Genomic DNA, 16,086 nt, shown 5'->3' with positions numbered 1-16,086 from the left:
ACACTCATGCAGCCTCTCAGAAGCTGGACCCGCCATTGTTCATGTACCTTCATATTTTGCATTCACCACTTTTGCCTTTTAGTTCTCATGTTGTATAGTATATGTGTGTGTTTATGGGTATAGTTCTGGCTCTGCCAGATGAGAGGGTTTTTTTTTCAAGAGTAGGCACATAATTCAGTTGAATCCAACATATATTTAATAATGAACTTGCATGTGTGTGCTAAGTCACTTCAGATGTGTCCCACTCTTCATGACCTCATGAACTGTAGCTTACCAGGCTTCTCTGTCCGTGGGATTCTCCAGGCAAGAATATAGGAGGGGCTTGCCACGCCCTCCTTCAGGGGATCTTCCCAACCCAGGGATCTAGCCCATGTCTCCTGGGGCTCTTGCATTGCAGGTGAATTCTTTACCACTGAGCCACTAGGGAAGTCTAACAATGCGCTTCCCTGCCTTTAAATTATCTATAGCGTCCAGAAGCTAGCTCAACCACAGGTAACCTTACACTGTACTGCTGAGCGACTTTGCTGGGTTGCTGAGTGACACAGAGCATTTATGAGAAAATAATGAGGTTTCAAAAACATGTTTTGAGATAAGGGTAATACAGGCTAAAGATAGTCACACTGCAGTCATCACTGCCCCATCACTGAAGAATAAGTGAGAAGTCAAAGTGGAGAAAATAGGCTGCAGAAACTGCTAAGGCTCTCAGGAGGAGGAAAGACAAAATAAAGCTTGGATGAAGTTCATATCCAGGGGAGGAGCGAGCAGGGCATTGTGCCAGCTTGGGCAAAAGCAGTCATTCCTCATCTTGCCAGTGTGGGCTGGCAGTCTCAGGCTCAAGGGCAATCCAGCTTGGTTTTTGCTGTCGGGGTGGGGTATGTCACCAGCTGATGTCATGAGCCAGCAGACATCGCATTGAGGTGAGGAGCCCACTCCCGGGTCTGCTCTTAGCACCCCAACTAAGCAATGGCAGCAAGCAAAGTCAGGAGGGGCTGGAGCCGTGGGAAGGAAGTCCCTCCTAGTCCACACCTGCACCTCTCCCCACAGCCAGAGGGGGCACTGATGGAGCCAGAGTCCGTGGGCAAGACTGCACCACCCTAGCACTGGGGAAGAGCACAGTTTATGCCAAGGGACAGGTCAGTTCTTGGATCCTGGCTCTGTCTCTTTCTTGCACGTCATCATTAGAACTGGGGAAAAGTTTAGCAAGGTGGTCGGGTACAGGAATTAGTAACTCTCATTCACTACCTTCCAGTGATTAGAAAACATGACGGAAAAGAAGAGGTTCTAATTCACAACTGTGAAAGGAACTGACGCTCGCGCAGCCTCTCTGAAGTTGGACCTGCCATTGTTCATGTACATTCATACTTTGTATGCACAACCTTTGCCTTTTAATTCCTATGTTGTGTGAGTGTGTGTGTGTGTGTGTGTGTGTGTGTGTGTGTGTTTATGGGTGTAGTTCTGGCTCTGCCAGGTGAAAAGGTTTTTTTTTTCCAAGAGAAGGCACATAATTCAGTTGAATCCAATATGTGCTTGGACTCAAGCACGCACGCACATAAGTGTGTTGTTAGAAACTGTAAAATCCCTAGGGAAACTTATTAGCAACAGCAACCACGAAACAAAACACATAATAATTACAAAAAGAACAGTGAAAGCAAGCAATGAGTAGAAATCAGTGTATCAAAAGCCATCGTGGAATAGAAAGCCTTAGTAACGACAATGGTGTGATTGCACAAAGAGGTAAATGGGACACTACAGAAAAAGTATGAATTCAACATGTAATAAAAGTAGTATTTCAGTGTAGTAAAGGAGCATATATATATACACACATATATATAATAATGTAGCAAGAAAGTTCAAAAAGGAAAAGAACATTTACTCAAATTTCTACTCATTGGAATCTATCACTATCAATATTTTGACTTATGTTTGCCTTCACCCTTTATCCTCATTAACATCATTTAATAAATCACATACATAGTAAATAAGCACAACATCCTTTAGAAAAATCTATGGCTACAGTTCTGGCTAAAATGGCCAAACAGCTGGCTGTTTCCCTCCTCCAGGATCAAGTCTAAGCAATTACAGAAACAAATGGAAGTCCTGATGCTAGGGATCACCAATGGTGACACATAACCGTGAGAAACCCAGGAAAGCCCAAGGCTGTTTGAACTGATCTGTGTGGGAGTTTGGTCTTTACCTATTGTCTGTCTCTTCCCAGTGGGAATTTGGAGCAGCAGCTCAACCACCTGTGTCCTTGTCTGTGGTTCAATATGTCTGTAGTTCACAGGTAGGATTGCCCTATTTAATAAATAAAAATAAAAGATACGCAGTTCAATTTTAAGTTCAGAGAAACAGCAAATTATTTTTTTAGTATAGGTAAGTTCTGTACAATATTGAGGACATGTGTGCATGTGTGCTAAGCTGCTTCAGTCATGTATGACTCTGCGACCCCATGGACCGTAGCCTGCCAGTCTTCTCTGTCTATGGGATTCTCCAGGCAAGAATACTGGAGCGGATTGCCATACTCTCCTCCAGGGGATCTCCCCGACCTAGGGATTGAACCTGTCTCTTATGTCTCCTGCATTGGCAGGCAGGTTCTTTACCACTAGAGCCATCTGGGAAGCCCCACTGCGGACAAACTTATGCTAAAATGTTTTTGTTGTTTGTATGAAATTCAGGTTTCACCAGGCAGCCTCTGTTTTGTCTGGTGGCCCTATTCACAGCTGACAGGGATAGTGATGCTACCCCCAGTGGCAAGCTGCTGGTATGTAGTTGGCTTCCCCAGAACTGGGGACATACCTGACCCTCATTCCAGGGTGGTGAGGAAGGCCTGTAAGTTAACTGCTGTCACGGAGAGCTTCACGTGGGGAGGGGAAGCAGAGTCTGTGCCTGGCTCATTAGTAAGTTTCCCCACCAGCTTTTGGGATTTTATGCTGCTTGGAAGTTCCTAACCTCTACTTCCATCCCTTGACTCAAACCCTACAGCTGCATTTTGGCAGGGTAAAGAGGTCACTAATCCTCAGAAGTGTTAATTTAAAAAAATTCCACACACACAAAAAATAAAAAAATAAAATTGCACAACGTGAGCTGTGAGTTAAGTTTTATTTGGGGGCAAAATGAGGACTATAGCCCAGGAGACAGCACCTCAGCTGAGAAACTGTTCCAAAGAAGCAGGGTGGAAGGCCAGTATATATGTGATTTTGGTCAAGGGGGAATAATATGTGCAATCAAACACATATTTTTCCAGAAGGTTTCTCTAGTCTCATGAAGCTTTCTGCTCATCATGAGAAACAGTCATCACTGTGAAGGATTTTAGTGCTTTTCTAGATATGAGGAGATACAGTAATTGGGCGCATAAAATCAGCTCCTGAAAATATTTAACTCCCTGATGACCTGCCCTGCCAGTTTCTCCCCAAGCACAGGGTGCCTTGTTTCTGCTCTCCACCCTAAACTCCTTTCAGGGAGTGTTGAAGGTCAGCAGCACACGACTTAACCCTTGTAGAGGTAGATGGCAAGTGCCCATGGCAAGTGCCAATTTGCAGTTGACAAGAAGTCCCCCCTAGCTCCAAAGTTTCTGCCTAGTGACCTGCTCAGCTGAAAGACCCTTGCCCACCTGTAGACAACCACAGAACAAGGCTAGATTGCCACTTGATCCATGACCCAGGGCAGAGGGTTCCTGCCGTGGCTTCAAAGTAGCAAATTATTGTAACAGAATTGGCTCTTGTTGTTCTTAGGGAATTTTCCTTTATTTTTTATTCTTTTGCATATAGATAGGACCTGGTTGAAAAGCCTGACTAGCCAAATTCTAGAATAAGCTTGTGTAAACTTGGCTGTTTCTGTTTAAAAGTAAAAAATCATAACCTCCAAAGAAGACATACAGATGGCTAACAAACACATGAAAAGATGCTCAACATCACTCATTATCAGAGAAATGCAAATCAAAACCACTATGAGGTACCATTTCACACCAGTCAGAATGGCTGCGATCCAAAAGTCTACAAGCAATAAATCCTGGAGAGGGTGTGGAGAAAAGGGAACCCTCTTACACTGTTGGTGGGAATGCAAACTAGTACAGCCACTATGGAGAACAGTGTGGAGATTCCTTAAAAAACTGGAAATAGAACTGCCTTATGATCCAGCAATCCCACTGCTGGGCATACACACTGAGGAAACCAGAAGGGAAAGAGACACGTGTACCCCAATGTTCATCGCAGCACTGTTTATAATAGCCAGGACATGGAAGCAACCTAGATGTCCATCAGCAGATGAATGGATAAGAAAGCTGTGGTACATATACACAATGGAGTATTACTCAGCCATTAAAAAGAATACATTTGAATCAGTTCTAATGAGGTGGATGAAACTGGAGCCTATTATACAGAGTGAAGTAAGCCAGAAAGAAAAACACCAATACAGTATACTAACGCATATATATGGAATTTAGAAAGATGGTAACAATAACCCTGTGTACGAGACAGCAAAAGAGACACTGATGTATAGAACAGTCTTATGGACTCTGTTGGAGAAGGAGAGGGTGGGGAGATTTGGGAGAATGGCATTGAAACATGTATAATATCATGTATGAAACGAGTCGCCAGTCCAGGTTTGATGCACGATACTGGATGCTTGGGGCTGGTGCACTGGGACGATCCAGAGGGAGGGTATGGGGAGGGAGGAGGGAGGAGGGTTCAGGATGGGGAACACAGGTATACCTGTGGTGGATTCATTTCGATATTTGGCAAAACTAATACAATATTGTAAAGTTTAAAAATAAAATAAAATTAAAAAAAAAGAAAACGTTAAATTAACTTTTCAAAAAAAAAATCATAACCTTGACACAGATATATGGGAAGATCTGAATAAACCTCTAACACTGATCTTGCTTGTAAAGAATTTTACGGTGAAAATGGTTTTTGGATATCCTGTCACAAAAGGAAAATGTTCCCAACCAGAACCACCTTCATGCTAATCTGATGTCATCTGTCAACTTGGACCGTTTTTCAATCTCTTTTTTCTTTTTTTCGCCAATAGCATTTCAAAGCAAAGTCTCTAAACAACACTGTTCAGAGGTTTTATTAATTTATTTCATTGATTTTTTTGATAGCATCATTTTATTTCAACATTATGGAGATATAATTTACAGACAGTCAAATTCACTGTACCCCTCAGGGTACAGTTTTATGAATTTTAACCAGCATTTGTTGAAAGTTCTTCAGTTGATACCAAATATCTTTGGGTGAAAGGAAATCCATTCCAACTCATTAAGCACCACATGGTTTTAAGCCCATCCACCAAGATCTGGAATATTCCTTTTCTGTACCCATCAGCTTGACTGATGCATATTAGATGTTGTAACAAAGTGATAGCTTTATGGCAAAAATTGGTATTATCACAGAGAGGGATCAAACATTTCACCTTCCTACCAACTATCCTCTGTTCCACTGGATCAGTGCAGAGATTTTCCAGTGATGGGTGGGGGCTGTGAAGGGTATCTCTGAGAAAGTCTCAGAGATCAGATGGGGACCAAGTGGAGATGGAAAAACAAACATCTCAGTTAGCAGATCATGCTGATCCAGTTTGCAGGAACCCAGCTAATGTATTTTCAAAGACTTCATTTTAAAACTTATTTTTTACTGAAATATAGTTAAATTACAAGTTCTGTTAATTACTGCTACACAGCACTGATTTGGCTTTGTATGCATACGTATACATTCTTTTGCATATTCTTCTCCATTATGGCTTATCACAGGATATTGAATATACTTCCCTGTGCTACACAGTAGACCCTTGTTATTGTTGTTGTTGTTCAGTCACTCAGTCGTGTCCGGCTCTTTGTGACCCCATGGACTGCAGCACGCCAGGCCTCCCTGTCCTTCACCATCTCCCAGAGCTTGCTCAAACTCATGTTCATTGAGTCAGTGATGCCATCCAAGCATCTTGTCCTCTGTCATTCCCTTCTCCTCCTGTCTTCAATCTTTCCCAGCATCTGGGTATTTTCTAATCAGTCAGCTCTTTGTATCAGGTGGCCAAAGTATTGGAGCTTCAGCTTCAGCATCAGTCCTTCCAATGAATATTCAGGGTTGATTTTCTTTAGGATTGACTGGTTTGATCTTCTTACAGTCCAAGGGATTTTCAAGAGTCTTCTTCAACACCACAGTTCAAAAGCATCAATTATTTGGTGCTCAGGCTTCTTCATGGTCCAACTCTCACATCTATATGTGACTACTGGCAAAACCATAGCTTTGACTATATGGGCCTTTGTTGGCTAAGTAATGTCTCTGCTTTTTAGGATTGCTGTCTAGGTTTGTCATAGCTTTTCTTCCAAGGAACAAGCGTTTTTTAATTTCATGGCTGCAGTCACCATCTGCAGTGATTTTGGAGCCTAAGAAAATAAAGTCTGTCATTGTTTCCATTGTTTCCCCATCTATTTGCCATGAAGTTTGCATTTACTAATCCCAAACTCCCACTCCTACCCTCTGCCACCACCCACCCACCCTCTTGGCAACCACCAGTCTATTCTGTATGTCCCTGATTTTGCTTCTGTTTCAAAGATAAGTTCATTTTTTAGATTCATATTTTAGATATTAATATTTCTAAAATATTTAGTCATATTTTAGATTCCACATACAAGTGACATCATATGGGGTTTGGCTTTGTCTTTCTGACTTATTTCACTCAGTATGATAATCTCTAGTTGCATGCATGTTGCTGCAAATGGCATTATTTTATTATTTTTTATGACTGAGTGGTATTCCATTATGTATATGTACCACATCTTCTTTATCCATTCATTTGTTGTTGGACATTGAGATTGCTTCCATGTTTTGGCTATTGTGAATAGTGCCACTATGAATGTAGGGATGTACATATCTTTTTTAAGTATAGTTTTGTCTGGATATATGCCTGGGAGTTGGATTGCTGGGTCATATGGTAATTCTATTTTTAGTTTTCTGAGGAACCTCCATACTGTTTTCCATGGTGGTTGAACCACCAACAGTGTAGGGAGGGTTCCCTTTTTCCACTCCCTCTCCAGCATTTGTTATTTGTAGACTTTTTAATGATGACCATTTGGACCATTCTGAGGTGGTACCTCATTGTACTGATAACTTTGATTCGCATTTCTCTAACTATTAGTGATGCTGATCTTTTCATTTGCCTATGGGCCATCTCTATTTCTTCCTTGGAGAAATGTTTCTTTGGGTCTTCTCTCATTTTCCGATTGGACTGTTTTTGTTGTTTTTTTTGTATGAGCTGTTTGTATATTTTGAAAACTAAGCCCTTGTCAGACACAGCATTTGCAAATATTTTCTCTCATTTGGTAGATTTTCTTTATATTTTGTTTATGGCTTCCTTTGCTGTACAAAAGCTTATAAGTCTGATTAGGTTCCTTTTGTTTTTGTTTCTATTGCCTTGGGAGACTGACCCAAGAAAATATTAGTACTATTTATGTCAGAGGATGTTTTGCCTGTGTTCTCTTTTAGGGGCTTTATGATGTCATGTCCTGTGTTTCAGTCTTCAAGCTATTTTGAGTGTATTTTTGTGTATGGTGAGAGGGCATGTTCTAAATTCATTGATTTACACATAGGTGTCCAACTTTGTCAACACCACTTGCTGAAGAGACTGCTTCAAAAACTCCATTTTGAGAAAAAGCTGAATGGCAGAGAGCCAAATATTTGGCAGAGAGCCAAATACCCTGTGGGTGGATACTCATCCACCCACAGGACTGAGTATCACATGATGTTAACCAACAGAGCTGGGTATGAGACAGGTTAAGTCATCAGTGGGGCTAAGAGGTGGTTCTACAAAGATGAGGATCTCTGAGTGGGATAAGAAAATTTCAGGACCAGTACATGAGCATAAATACAGTCTAACACAGAATCTTTTTATTATAAATCTGCTTTCTTCAACACAACAAAAGAAAGCAAAGAGAGCAAAGCATCGCAGGGATATCTGAGAGGGTGGCGTCAATACCATGTAGAGACACTGCAGAAGAAAATAACTTATTCATTCTTGTGAGGAACTCTTGAGTCTTGTTAGAATGGATAGGATAATTAAAATTAAAGGGAAGAGTCCCTGCTCTGATAGCACGATGTAGATTGAGTTTCAGTTTTCAAGGCGGGCATAAGTCATTTTCTTCCCAGAATCATGGTAGACTGACGAAAATGATGATAAGATGGGAACATCAATAGGATGTCTACATATCTCCACGACACTGACTGTTGACCTTCTGATGGTGAATAAGGGAAGCTCAGATGAAGTTGGTATAGAGAGAGGAAATGAGAACTTTGCGATTTCAGCTCTAACTCATAGGCCAAGAGAAGTCGGAGGCAGGAGAGAGGCGGCATCCTAAGGAATGAGCAATGCAGCTGGACAGGGGACCTGAGACAATGTGGGACCAAATACCAATAGGATGACTTCGGCGCTTTTAGATCTTCCTGCTGGAGGAGACGGTGGTGGTGGTATATTTGATGGTGGAACTGCTGCCCCCAGAGGAGCTGAAACCAGCCCCCTATGGCTCTGCCACTGCCAGAACTGAAGCCACTTCCAAGACTGTGAGTGCTGCTGTAAGGCTTGCCACTGCCACTGCGCAGGCCTCAGCCGCTGCTGACACCATTGACACTGCCATAGCCACTGGAGACGGTGAAGTGCACGTGGCCGTTGTCTGTCTCAGATCGGTCTCCGGATTATGTGGGTTAAGCTCAGCAGTCTCCTGCTTGATTTCGTGCAGTTCATCCCTTTGTGTGTCTATCTTGACCTGCAGCGACTTATACTGTATCCAGAAGGACAGAGAAGCCGTGTGCACAGGGGGAGATGCAGTGTTTCTGGCCTTTCATGTGCCAACAGTGGCTTTCGATCCCCAGCCCTCTAATAAACTCATACCAAATGATGTGACTTCTTTTCTAGAAAAAAATAGGTGGTACAAGAGTGTTTGCTGCTTCACAATTGAATAGTTCTGTTTGATCACCGAGCATCCAGTTTTTCAATTACCTGTGATGTTCTTTGTGATATCTAAGGGATTTCATAATCAGAAAGAGGTTGAAAGCAAAACTCAGTAGGGCAATGTCATTAAACTTTTTTCTTTTTGTTCAATAGGCCTTATTGCAAATTCTTTAATTGTCTACTTGAATGGAGCAATGACAGACACCCTATGAGATCACCCAGTGTCTTTGTATTTCAGACTCCACACAAAAAACTGCAGTTAAGCTGGTGCAGCTGAGTGTAACCAACTGTGAGCAGGGAGTGAGGGGCACAGAATTCCTCTCCCATTGCTGGAAACTGCTCACTCTTTTTGGTATAAGGACTTGGCCTCATTTGAGCAATCTTCCCTATAGGCTTTCGCCCTCAGAGATGATGCTATCTGGGTCCAGATTATGCTGGTTGTCCATGAAGAGGACTATGAAAAGGTCTAAGTTCTGAGATTGCATCTGAGGGAACTCCTACGAGATATGGATTGTCAGTACCTCTGCTCCCAGTGATACATCTATGAGATCCACCCCCCAGCATTCCATGCACTCAGACCCTTAAGTAGAAAAACAAACAGGGTGAGGAGCTCACCATCTCAAAGTAGGAATGTAAGAGAACAACTTGATCGATAAAGGTACTTATCTTGGTGTGCACTTCAGCCTCATTCATGCAGCGTCTACCTCCTGGGAGAGGAGAAACAACTCAGACTCAGCTGACCCCCACTCCCAGCCCACCCAACATCTTCTCTTCCCAGATGTGGGCTCTTCTAGCCTTCAACAAAAGGTTGGGGACACCTAACCTTGCTAAGCTCAGTTTCTTCAGTGTTACAAATTGATTCGGTGCTTATTTATTTCTTCATTTCCAGAAAGAGAGGATGAGGAGAGATGCTTGAGCCAATTCATAAAGGATTTTGAAAAAACCTGTTCTGACCCAACATTTTTTCATTAAAATGGATAATTGTTGAGTGGAACTATCAGTCCAAGGAGCCTAAGAAGTGACTATTCTCTCATCTTTTCCCCTAGTATTGGGGATATGTACTTGATAATGAAGTCTATTGCCCATTTTGTTCATTCGTATTTTTCTTAGGCAATGTATTTATTTTTAATTAATTTTTATTGGAATAAAGTTGCTTTACAATGTTGTGTTAGTTTCTACTACTGCCAAGTGAATCAGTTATATGTATACATATATCCCCTCTTTTCTGGATTTCTTTCCCATTTAGGTTACCACAGAGCACTGAGTAGAGTTCCCTGTGCTGCACTGTAGGCTTTCATTAGTTATCTATTTTTTAAAAAACTTTTTATTTTGTATTGGAGTATAGCTGATTGACAATGCTGTGATAATTTCAGGTGAGCAGTGAAGGGACTTAGCCATACATATACATATATCCATTCTCCCCCAAACTCCCCTCCCATCCAGGTTGCCACATAACATTGAGCAGAGTTACATGTGCTATGCAGTAGGTCCTTGTCAGTTATCCATTTTAAATATAGCAGTATTACAATACGACCTTCCCGTACTTTCTTGCTGTCCCTTCCGCCATCTTCCCCCCCAACCCCAGGAACCAAAATTTCTTTCTCTAAGTCTGTGAGTCTGTTCCTGTTTAGACAACAATTTACAATTTTCATTTCCACTGGATATTTTTTTAAGCCATCATGGCCACAACTGAACCTAGTCACTCAGTAGACTAAGTGTGGATTTCAGAAAGCTTAAGTATTTCCTGTAATCTACTTGTTCCTGAAGTTCTCCACCAGATCCTGCATGAGCTCTGAATCTGGGCAGTCACTAAAAAAAGAGAAGATAATCCTTCCACTCCCTGAGGTTGCTGATGTACTACTCAAACATAGTCACTAGGGTCAGCCTCACGGGCTTGGGTCCCTGCTCCTGAGGCAGGGTCCTCTTGGTGTCCAGGCGCTTGTTTCTCCAGGAACTACATCTGGAGGAAGGCAAGAGAGCCATTTCTTGGAGATAGAGAGCAACAAGCGTCCGTATTACTAGGTTTCCAAGAAGGCTGCAGTGGTGTCCATGGTGCTGGGCTATTAAGAGAATACAGAGACTCAGATTGGGAGGTATGCTCCCCTAATCTTCTTCCTTCTAAACTGACAGATCTCGCTGATGAAATTCCCCCATGGATTTTTGAGCTGTTCCTGCCCTATAAGTAAGTGTGCCTATATCAGTGAATTTTCATCACTTCCTCTCTTTATTTTGGCAAGCAGAATCAAAATTTCAGTTTAAAATGGTTTCTATCCTATATAATATACAAAGCTTTTATTTTCTAGTGGATTTCAGTCAAAGGGATGTTAAATGTTGTCTAATGATTAACTACTAATCTAAACTCACATTTAGTGCTTGTATCTCTTCTAAAGCATTGTTATAGGTGGCCATGCTCTGTTTCTAGAATAGCTTCTTTTTAAAAGCAAATTATAAATATTTACACATCTCAAACATTTCTTCTTCTCATCTGTATGGAATTTTTTTTTTTTTTACTTTTCTTCTCTTTTTTTTCCCTTCCTACTAGAAAGGTGGGCCAGAACCTCAGAGTAGGTGGTGACTGGCCTTTTCTTTGTATCCCATTGTAGACCTATTAGTGGTAAGTGTTAATCTATTTCATTCTTTCCTTTCTTTTTCTCTGCTTCAGGGTTATCAAGAGTTGACAATGTTTCCTAGGCAGGGATGAGAGAAATTTGCAGGATCTAAATAATTTCCATCATCTCCTGCCTGTGATACACATGGAACCTGTCCTGCATGCCTGTAGAGAGCCCCTCTGAGTCCCCTCCTCTCTTTTCCCCAAGTCTCCCCGGATAGGACATTAGTTGGCTCTCTTGGGCGCTCTGCAATCCCCATTGGGGCAGATACTCCCAGCTCACCTTGTCGATGAAGGAGGCAAACTTGTTGTTAAGGGCCTTGATCTGCTCCCGCTCCTCAGTCCTCACCCGCTGGATGGTGGGGTCGATTTGCAGGTTGACGGGAGTCAGGAGACTCTGGTTGACGGTGACCTCTTGGATGCCTCCAGGGGGAAACACAGGGAAGCCAGAGCCTCCATAGCCACCTCCAAAGTCAGCTTCCCCACCGAGCCCAAAGCCGCTACCAGCCCTAGTACCAAAACCAAATCCACTTCCGGCTCCACCCCTGAAGCCATAGCCAACTCCAATTCTGCCGCCATAGCCACCACCGATGACACAGCTGCCCCCTGTGATGGAGATCCTCTTGGAGCCTCCCAGGTTATAGAGGTTGTGGCTGCCAAAGCCAGCTCCTCCACACACTCCAGCGAGGCCACCACTGCCCTTGGAGTGGGACAGGGACACGCTGCTGAAGCCAGAGTGGCAGACCCCAGGGACTCTGGCTGAGCTGGCACTGAAGCCCCTGCAGCTGCTGCTTTGGGTCTTCACGGTGGATTTGGTTCCTGAGGAAGAAGAGGTTAAGAAGGGCATGAAAGGAAAAGTATGAGATGGGCTTCCAGTAGCTAGAGTGAAAGGAAGAATGGGCTGGGCTCAGCCCTGGAAGGTGAGCCTGAGACTGGGAAGGACTGGGCTTTATAAACAATGAGATGATACTTTGGTTATTAGAAAGGATAAGAAATAAGAAGGCTGCTTCTTGGCTTCCTTTAACAAAGGAAAAAATTCTCCTGCATTTGACCTTTGATATCAGTACGAGACTCTCCTCAATTAACTGAGGCTAGGAGTTAGAAAAACATCTATTTCTGCTTTATTGACTATGCCAAAGCCTTTGACTGTGTGGATCACAATAAACTGTGGAAAATTCTGAAAGAGATGGGAATACCAGACCACCTGACCTGCCTCTTGAGAAATCTGAATGCAGGTCAGGAAGCAACAGTTAGAACTGGACATGGAACAACAGACTGGTTCCAAGTAGGAAAAGGAGTACATCAAGGCTGTGTATTGTCACCCTGCTTATTTAACTTATATGCAGAGTACATCATGAGAAACACTGGACTGGAAGAAACACAAGCTGGAATCAAGATTGCTGGGAGAAATATCAATAACCTCAGATATGCAGATGACACCACCCTTATGGCAGAAAGTGAAGAGGAACTAAAAAGCCTCTTGATGAAAGTGAAAGAGGAGAGTGAAAAAGTTGGCTTAAAGCTCAACATTCAGAAAACGAAGATCATGGCATCTGGTCCCATCACTTCATGGGAAATAGATGGGGAAACAGTGGAACCAGTGTCAGACTTTATTTTTTTGGGCTCCAAAATCACTGCAGATGGTGACTGCAGCCATGAAATTAAAAGACACTTACTCCTTGGAAGGAAAGTTATGACCAACCTAGATAGCATATTCAAAAGCAGAGATATTACTTTGCCAACAAAGGTCCATCTAGTCAAGGCTATGGTTTTTCCTGTGGTCATGTATGGATGTGAGTTGGACTGTGAAGAAAGCTGAGTGCCGAAGAATTGATGCTTTTAAACTGTGGTGTTGGAGAAGACTCTTGAGAGTCCCTTGGACTGCAAGGAGATCCAACCAGTCCATTCTGATGGAGATCAGCCCTGGGATTTCTTTGGAAGGAATGATGCTGAAGCTGAAACTCCAGTACTTTGGCCACCTCATGCGAAGAGCTGACTCATTGGAAAAGACTCTGATGCTGGGAGGGATTGAGGGCAGGAGGAGAAGGGGACGCCAGAGGATGAGATGGCTGGATGGCATCACTGACTTGATGGACTTGAGTCTGAGTGAACTCCGGGAGTTTGTGATGGACAGGGAGGCCTGGCGTGCTGCGATTCATGGGGTCGCAAAGGGTCGGACACAACTGAGTGACTGAACTGAACTGAGGAGTTAGACTTTGTCTCAAACAAAGGTTTAATATGCATTGAATTATGGATTTTATGGATTTTATGAATTTATGCATTGAATATGCTTTAGTATCAGAATGTACATGCCCATTACCTTGATTTTGCAATTATCATGTCAAGGCTAGCTTTGCTTCATCCGTAATTCCAATCTGATCTTTTGTAATAGCTGAGAACTTGGAAATCTAAGAGCAGTCTATTGTTTATGCTCTAACAGAAAGATTACCATTTTCCCAATGATTATAAATACATTAAATTTGACTTGCTCTTCCCATTATGTAAAAATTAACAGATAGAAAAGTATAAGAACAACATAATAGGTTCTTATTGATCTATCATGGATGGGTGCCCATTATCCAGATTTTGTGATTATTATCTCAAGGTCAACTTTATTTCATCCTTAACTCCACCCACTTTCTTCATCCATCTTAAATTATTTGAAAGGAAATTCCAGAAGGAAGGTCATAGAGTTTCATATTCAATTCAGTGTTTATGTCTAAATGATAGACTTTTTAGAAAATGACCAAAATGCTATTTTTATACCTTAAAAATTTAACAATAATTCTTTAACATCAAGAAGTTTAGTGAACATTCAAATTTCCCTTCATTCTTATTTATTTTCATAATTTGTTCAACTCAGGGTCTAAATAATGTCCATGCATGTATATTTGGGTGATATATCCTTTAAATAATACATCCTTTATATCATTTTGATCTTAATTTTTTGGCCATTTATTTATTAAATAAACTAGGTTGCCTATTTACAAAGGTCCATACAGTCAAACCTATGGTTTTTCCAATAGTCACATATGGATGTGAGAGTTGGACCATAAGGAAAGCTGAGTGCCAAAGAACTGATGCCTTCAAATTGTGGTGCTGGAGAAGACTCTAGAGAGTCCCTTCAACAGCAAGGAGATCAAACAAGTCAATCCTAAAGGAAATCAACCCTGAATATTCATTGGAAGGACTGATGCTGAAGCTGAAACTCCAGTACTTTGGCCACCTGATGTGAGGAGCTGACTCATTAGAAAAGACCCTGATGCTGGGAAAGATTGAAGGCAGAAGGAGAAGAGCACAACAGATGATGAGGTGGTTAGATAGCATGACCAAGTCAATGGACATGATTGAGAAAACTCTAGGAGAGAGTGAAGGACAGGGAAGCCTGGCATGCTTAAGTCCATGGGGTTACAAAGAGTCAGACATAACTTAGTGACCAAGCAACAACAACAACCTATCCTATAGAGTTTTCCACTCTTTGGCTTTTGTGATTGCCTTCTCTGATATCATTCCATATGAACCCAGGTCTCCTGCACTGCAGGCAAATTCTTTTTTTTTTTTTTTAATTAATTTTTTTTTATTGAAGGATAATTGCTTTACAGAATTTTGTTGTTTTTTGTCAAACCTCAATATAAATCAGCCATAGGTATACATATGTCCCCTCCCTTTTGAACCTCCCTCCCATTTCCCTCCCCATCCCATTCCTCTAGGTTGATACAGAGCCCCTGTTTGAGTTTCCTGAGCCATACACCAAATTCCTATTGGCTATCTAATTTACACACGGTAATGTAAGTTTCCACGTTACTCTTTCCATACATCTCACCTTCTCCTCCCCTCTCCCCATGTCCATAAGTCTATTCTCTATGTCTGTTTCTCTACTGCTTCCCTGTAAATAAACTCTTCAGTGCAATTTTTCTAATTTCTGTATATGTGCATTAGAATGATATTTATCTTTCTCTTTCTGACTCACTTCACCCTGCATAACAGATTCTAGATTCATCCACCTCATCAGAATTGACTCAAATGCATTCCTTTTTATGGCTGAGTAATATTCCATTGTGTATATGTACCACAATTTCTTTATATATTCATCTGTTGATGGACATCTAGGTTGCTTCCATGTTCTAGCTATTGTAAATAGTGATGCAATAAATGATGGGACATGTGACTTTTTCAATTTTGGTTTCCTTGTGGTATATGCCTAGGAGTGGGATTGCTGTGTCATATGATGGTTTTATTACTAGTTTTTTAAGGAATCTGCATACCGTCTTCCATAGTAGCTGTATCAATTTACATTCCCACCAACAATGCAATAAATAGCATTCCCTTTTCTCCACACCCTCTCCAGCATGTATTGTTTGTAGACTTTTTGATGATGGCCATTCTGACTGGTGTGAGGTGATATCTCATTGTGGTTTTGATTTCCATTTCTGTAATATACTGAGTGATGTTGTGCATCTTTTCATGTGTGTGTTAGCCATCTGTATGTCTTCTTTGGAGAAATGCCTGTTTACGTCTTTTCCCCACTTTTTGATTGGTTG

At 41.8% G+C, this 16,086-nt stretch overlaps 1 pseudogene; it reads right to left on the bottom strand.

Moving 5' to 3' along the window:
- Nucleotides 1-10,794: 10,794 nt before the first annotated feature.
- Nucleotides 10,795-14,195, bottom strand: LOC147371548 (keratin, type II cytoskeletal 6A pseudogene; annotated as a pseudogene).
- Nucleotides 14,196-16,086: the final 1,891 nt, after the last annotated feature.

Source organism: Bos grunniens, chromosome 5 (assembly GCF_055505025.1).
Source record: "Bos grunniens cultivar Pamir isolate PY7600 chromosome 5, Bosgru_T2T1.0, whole genome shotgun sequence".
Lineage (NCBI taxonomy): Eukaryota > Metazoa > Chordata > Mammalia > Artiodactyla > Bovidae > Bos > Bos grunniens.
Note: the sequence above shows the minus strand (reverse complement) of the source record. Positions and strands in the feature narration are given on the sequence as shown.